The following is a 6,888-nucleotide window of genomic DNA, read 5'->3' on the forward strand; positions in this document are numbered from 1 at the left end:
GTAGCCAAAGGGTCAATGAACAAGTGATGAACAGATGATGTGGGGGTTGCGATGTAACGCAAATCGACCCATAAACACCTACCGTCGAGTCCCCTTAAGTGGGACGTTTTTACGGAAAATCGTCTGTTATTCACAGAATAACGATGACACCGAAAATCGCCGGGGATTTAAGAATCTTCATGTCAAAACACGTCTTTTACCGAAAACAAAAATTTTTTTCAGCCCATGGGGCTCCAGTAGGAGCAGCAAGAACCGTGTCCCAATTTAGGAGCCAAAGTCTCCTAAAGTGGGACAAAGTCCCCTAAAGTGGGACACGTTCATTCGTTTTCGCCCAAAAACTGCAGTAGCAAAAAATTTCTTAAAATGTATTATGTCCTAAATTAAATTTGAAGCAAGATTGGTTCTGAAGTCCTTTTCGATATCTCGACTGGTTAAGCTGATATGAGCCTCTTCAATCAATTAGATTTCCTTAGACATATTTAAATTAGAAACAGCCGTAGCGCCTAAACCAATTGAAATACGGCGAAAACCAATAAAACAAAATGGTCTTAAAATTTAATTTCTGACCAAAACCATTTTATAAAATTTTTTGCTCAGGTCATATTTTATAAGTTTCGAAATGCACGGCAAGAAATACATGTTGAAATTTTGAAAATTAAAAACCGTTCACCCGGCAACTTTTTTTCAAAGAAAATTTTTGTTCAAAATATGATTTTACGCAAGATTTGTCTTATGGTCGATAACGATATCTTTGTAGGTTAAGCCAAGAGGAAGCATTTGCTTTCAAACATTGATTAAATTTTGTGCTGACTTAAAGCGTACCGAATAACCGTACTTGCCCGACTGCCTGGGCCTCCAAACCGACCTGGCAACCTAATATATACAAGGCAGCGTTTGTAGGACGCTGGAGGTGAATGTAACGCCTCTGAATCGGTCAAAACCTAAAAGAAACGAAGGAAATGCATGTGTCCCACTTTACAGCCCCTCAGAAGATTGCTTCCCACCGTAAAACGAAGCGTCGGAAACAAATTTTCTAAAGTGCATCTTGTAGACAAAAGAACGCACTACAACATGTCTGAAGTCTAGAATGGTCCGAGCATCAACGGCTCGAAGCCCCGAATCCGCGCTAGACGTCTGAAAAAACTTCTCTTTTTTTCTGCATCGAATTCCAATTTTCAAGATTTTTTGGGGGAGGGGGTATGAGCGGGAACAAGACACTCTGTGCGGATATGGTCTTGGAGGGGTCCTACCGTCTCAAAAACATTTTTTACCTCGCAAAATATCCACGCGTTGGCCGTTTACGGCCTAAAATAGGGAAAATAGTCAAAATGTCCCACTTTAGGGTACGTGTTCACATTTAGGGGACTTGACGGTACTTTAATGCGTGAAATTGTGGTTTCCTCGTGCGTTTAGACAGTTTTTGCGTGCTTTTAACCTTCTAGCAATTCGTCACGTAACGCACCGGGGGAGGGGGGAGGGGTCCGAGGCAGCGTTACGCTGCGTTTCATAGGGGGGGGGGGGGGGGGGGGTCAAAAATGGCCTCAAAAAGCGTTACGTATTTTATGGACGGCCCCTAATTGCTTTTTTGGGATACAAAATATCTTGTTTGGCATCGGGTTGGATTTCTTGTGGTGCCATTTGACGCACCTGGTCAAAAACTTATGATTCCCGTTTCGGGAATCCGAAACCGGAGGGTTGCCTATCCTACAGACGAATTTTTCGACATTCAACATTTTTTGCTTGTAGGGTCGGCAACCCACCGGATTTGTACGCCTGAGACGGTAATCGAAAGTTTTTGACCAGGCGCGTCAAATGGCACTACAAGAAATCCGACCTGATGCCAAACAAGATAATTTGTATCCCAAAAAAGCAATTTTTTAGCGAATTTCAGTGGGTTTTTTGCTGCTGTTCAGTAGGCAAACCAACCTATTTTAACGCCTGAGACATTTTTCGAAAGGTTTTGATCAGGCGCGTCGAATGGTGACCCAAAAAATCCGATCGGACGACTCAAACACCTTTGAAACGCAGGAACATGTTGGATTTAGGGGCTAAAAACGGGATTATACGCCCCTGGGAAATAGGCAATGACTCGGATCGTCATATTATGTACATCATCAAGTAGAGCGCACTATTCTTAAAAGATCGCCGTTTTGGAATCGAAAATCGGACAAAGAATCTCGAAACAGCATCGATTTTAGTAAACCGGTGCATTTTCAATTTTTCTTTAAAGTTCAGGCGCGTTGATGGACCCCTAAGAATGGTCCAAATCTTATCATATTCGTATCAAAATTCATGATTTTACACCTACTTTCAGAATCTGGACGGCGCTCCTCAATTTTTGAAACTTTTGAAAAAAGTGGACCACCCTCCCCTCCTCCCCCTCGAGTACCCGGCGTGGAATTTCTGAGGGACCCCCCTCCCCTCCCCCTGTCCACGTGCATTTCTGAAAAAATAGGAAAATTAGAAAAACGCAAGGAATAATGATTAAAACGTTAATTTAATTAAAAATAATTAACAATGGTTGGCTGAGCGATAGCGAAGCCCGTTACTCAGGTGGGGTTGAAAAGTTTTGTCTGTCTGTCTGTCTGTCTGTCTGTCTGTGTGTCTGTCTGTCTGTCAGCACTACTCCTCCTGAACGGCTCGGCCGATCTCGCTGAGATTTTGCACACTTTTTGGGTATGTCCTTGGCTCGGCACACGCGAAATTTCACTATCCTAGCTCAACTGGTTCAGTTTTTATAGCCGAAAAACACCTAAGAAACGGCGAAAATCGAGTTTTCTGCCGGCAAATATCTTCTGCCTTGAAGAAAGGGGGGTCAGGGGGGCAGAGCCCCCCAGCCCCGGCAAGTTGAAAAGTAACAAGGGTCAAGATCGTGTTATCTGTGGATGAAGCAACTCTATCTGGAATGAAGGGGGGTCTGCGGGGCGGAGCCCCCCGCAACAATTTAGAAGTAACCGACGATGGGCAAGCCATGGCCTGCCGAAGGCAGGCTAGCGCCGCAGGCCAAGGTAGGTCCGCCAGGCGCGGATTGGAGGAACAGGCAGCGAGACATCGCGAAGCCTGTTACGACAAGACGCGGTCTGGCGTAAACCTACCTTGTATTAAAACGGCAAGGCGGCAGACGGACGGGCGGGGCGGCTCGGCCGGCGCCGCCGCCCGCCAGCGCCCGTGACACATTTGGGGATCGAGCAAATCTGAGCAAGTGTCGAGGGACATGCGAGCAAATCCGAGCAAGTACCGAGCAAGTCCCGAGCAAGTCCCGAGCAAGTGCCGAGCAAATGCCGAGCAAGTCCCGAGCAAGTCCCGAGCAAAAGGTCCCACCGAGCAACGCAGCCGAGCAACGGCCCCAACCCTTACAAAAAGGCCTTCCCTGGCTCAGTAAACAGTCCGAAATGTATCAACCCATACATTTTTGGAAAGGGGAGATCATGAGGCAGATGACTAAGCATATGGCTTTGCTCATTTCTTCAATCCATTTGCCGAAACAGGCTTTGAAACTGGCGGAACATGAACTACAGCAAAGTGTGCCGTGTGTCGCCCGCACCCGTGAATGGCGGGACGGCCCGCCCCGCAGGCGCGCGCACGGCCACCGCTGTGACATAGACGCCTTGCCTCGCAGCGGCTAGGCAACCCAGCACGCGCCACCACCCCTCCTTCGTCGCTCTGCCTCGGACTCCTCTCTGCCCCCGGCTTTCGTCACCCTGTCTCTCTCGCACTCTTAGGCAACGCCCTTTGACTACGAGAGAGTCATTTCAATTTTGTCACACTCACTCCACACCCCAGTCAATGATCCCTCGTTGATCATTGCACCGTGACTTTGTTTCAGAAATAAAGACTTGTGTGTCTTGTCTCCACTTCCAGTGTAGGCCACAGGAAACCACCAGCACCTGGACACAAACTAACTTAACCAGTCTACGCTGTTAGACCACATCACAGTTGCCATTCTGAATTTTCGGGGAAAGGTCTATCTATGGTCTGTTCAATTCAATCCTTTCTTATTAAAATTATTTGCGTACTTAAATGCTCTCTGTTGTTCCTTTTGATGTCATATGCATGGTTATGCCATTCCTGGAATTATATTTCAAATAAGAACTGGGGTAGATTTCTTACAAGGTTGAGTGTTTATTAATCACAACTACATTTACCCTAGTTCTTATTTGACATATAATTCCGGGAATGACATAACCATGCATAAGACATCAAAAGGAACAACAGAGAGCATTTAAGTACACAAATTATTTTAATAAGAAAAGATTGAATTGAACAGACCATAGATAGACCTTTCCCCGAGAATTCAGAATGGCAACTGTGATGTGGTCTAACAGCGTAGACTGGTTAAGTTAGTTAGTGTCCAGGTGCTGGTGGTTTCCTGTGGCCTACACTGGAAGTGGAGACAAGACACACAAGTCTTTATTTCTGAAACAAAGTCACGGTGCAATGATCAATGAGGGATTATTGACTGGAGTGTGGAGTGAGTGTGACAAAATCGAAATGACTCTCTCGCAGTCAAAGGGCGTTGCCTAAGAGTGCGAGAGAGACATGGCGATGAATGCCGTCGCACTCGAGCTGCAAGGGCGGGCAGGCTGCAAGCGATTCCGAAGAATACTTTCGTCGCTGTCTCTCTCGCACCCCGGAGGCAGAGCGACGAGGGAGGGGTGGTAGCGGGTGTTGGGTTGCCTAGCCCAGCGGTTCCCAACCTTTTTCTGTTCGCGACCCCAAATTTGTAGCCAAAAATTTCCGCGACCTCCAGGAAAAATTTCGCGACCCCACGCGACCCCTCCTTTAGCATGCCCTTGATACAAAGTGCGATAATCCGGCTTAGTTTGGAAGCAGTATTGTCTCAAAGTTGATCAAAACGGTCACAAATGTCTGTGAAAAATCGTGTTTTGGGCCGACTTTAACACTGAAAATCTATTGGCGTGGCTTCGTGCCGCTGCAGGGGCGTGAATTGAGTGTCACGCCATTAAACGGCATGCCAGAAAAGTCACGCCAAAAATCGGCGTGACTCTGAAATTCACGCCAGTTTTTGGCGTGAATTTCTTGTCATGCCGCTGGCGTGACTTGTCTCTTAAAACGCGTTGTCATTCACGCCAAATGAGGGTGTGACTCACATGTCACGCCGTTTTTCGGCGTGAATTTCGTGTCACGCCAATTTTTGGCGTGACTTCTTGTCACGCCATAATTTGGCCGTGTGTCCGACCATTACGTTTTCAGTGAAGCATCTACTGCGTCTGATCCGAGGCGCTATTTCGTCCTCCCTTAACGGGCAATTGGTCTTTGGACCTTCCTTTTGCGTGCCTTTGTTACGGAAAGCGATTATCTGCCTTAGTTTGGTAGCAGTACTGCCGCAAAGTTGATGAAAACGATCTCAAATTTCTGTGAAAAATCGTGTTTTGGGCTGATTTTAAGCATCTACTGCGGCTGATCCGAGGCGGTATTTCGTCCTCCCTCAAGGGGGAATTGGTCTTTAAACCTTTCTTTTGCATGCCTTTGTTACGGAGTGCGATTATCTGCCTTAGTTTGGGAGCAGTATTGCCGCAAAGTTGATCAAGAAACGATTTTTTAGACATTTGTGACCGTTTTGATCAACTTTGCGGCAATACTGCTCCCAAACTAAGGCAGATGATCGCTTTCCGTAACAAAGGCACGCAAAAGGAAGGTCCAAAGACTAATTGCCCCTTGAGGGAGGACGAAATACCGCCTCGGATCAGCCGCAGTGGATGCTTAAATTCGGCCCAAAACACGATTTTCCACAGACGTTTGTGACCGTTTTGATCAACTTTGCGGCATTCAAGCAGTCACTGCGTCTGATTTGAGGCGGTATTTCATCCTCCCTCAACCGGCAATCGGTCTTTGGACCTTCCTTTAGCATGCCTTTGTTGGAGTGCGATTATCTGTCTTAGTTTGGGAGCAGTATTGCCGCAAAGTTTGTTCCCGCCAGTGCTCGGCGTGTGGGCTAGCCGGGAAACCACCGCGACCCCAGGCGACCCCAGCCACCTCGCCGCGACCCTTCGAAATTTTTTCGCGACCCCAGGGTTGCGAACCGCTGGCCTAGCCGCTGCGAGGCAAGGCATTTATGTCACAGCGGTGGCCGTGCGCGCGCCTGCGGGGCGGGCCGTCCCGCCATTCACGGGTGCGGGCGACACACGGCACACTTTGCTGTAGTTCATGTTCCGCCAGTTTCAAAGCCTGTTTCGGCAAATGGATTGAAGAAATGAGCAAAGCCACATGCTTAGTCATCTGCCTCATGATCTCCCCTTTCCAAAAATGTATGGGTTGATACATTTCGGACTGTTTGCTGAGCCAGGGAAGGCCTTTTTGTAAGGATTGGGGCCGTTGCTCGGCTGCGTTGCTCGGTGGGACCTTTTGCTCGGGACTTGCTCGGGACTTGCTCGGCATTTGCTCGGGACTTGCTCGGCACTTGCTCGGCATTTGCTCGGAACTTGCTCGGATTTGCTCGGATGTCCCTCGACACTTGCTCAGATTTGCTCGATCCCCAAATGTGTCACGGGCGCGTGGAGTAGTGACACACGACGCGGCCGAAAATACACCGCGCGGCAGTTTTACTCGGAAGTGTCAACGTGCATCGGACATGAACACCCCCTCCCCCGCCGTGGATTTTTCGGACATCCCCCCTCCTCCAAAACGGTCAACGTGGTTTGTGTACGGCCCCTTGCCGATGGCAAGCTGAAAGCGCCGCAGGCCAAGGTAGGTGTGAACGCCAGGCGTGGATTGTCGTAACTGGCGCAGCGTCGCGAAGCCTGTTACAAGACACGGTCTGGCGTACAGTTAATGCCTTCATTGTGTTTGGCTGCGAGATCCTCCCCAAACCTTCGTGAGTGACAGCACTGGACGAGGGGTGTGTTTTTTGTTAATTTAGGTATGAAA

The sequence above is a fragment of the Thrips palmi genome, unplaced genomic scaffold (assembly GCF_012932325.1).
Source record: "Thrips palmi isolate BJ-2018 unplaced genomic scaffold, TpBJ-2018v1 HiC_scaffold_1, whole genome shotgun sequence".
Taxonomy (NCBI): Eukaryota; Metazoa; Arthropoda; class Insecta; order Thysanoptera; family Thripidae; genus Thrips; species Thrips palmi.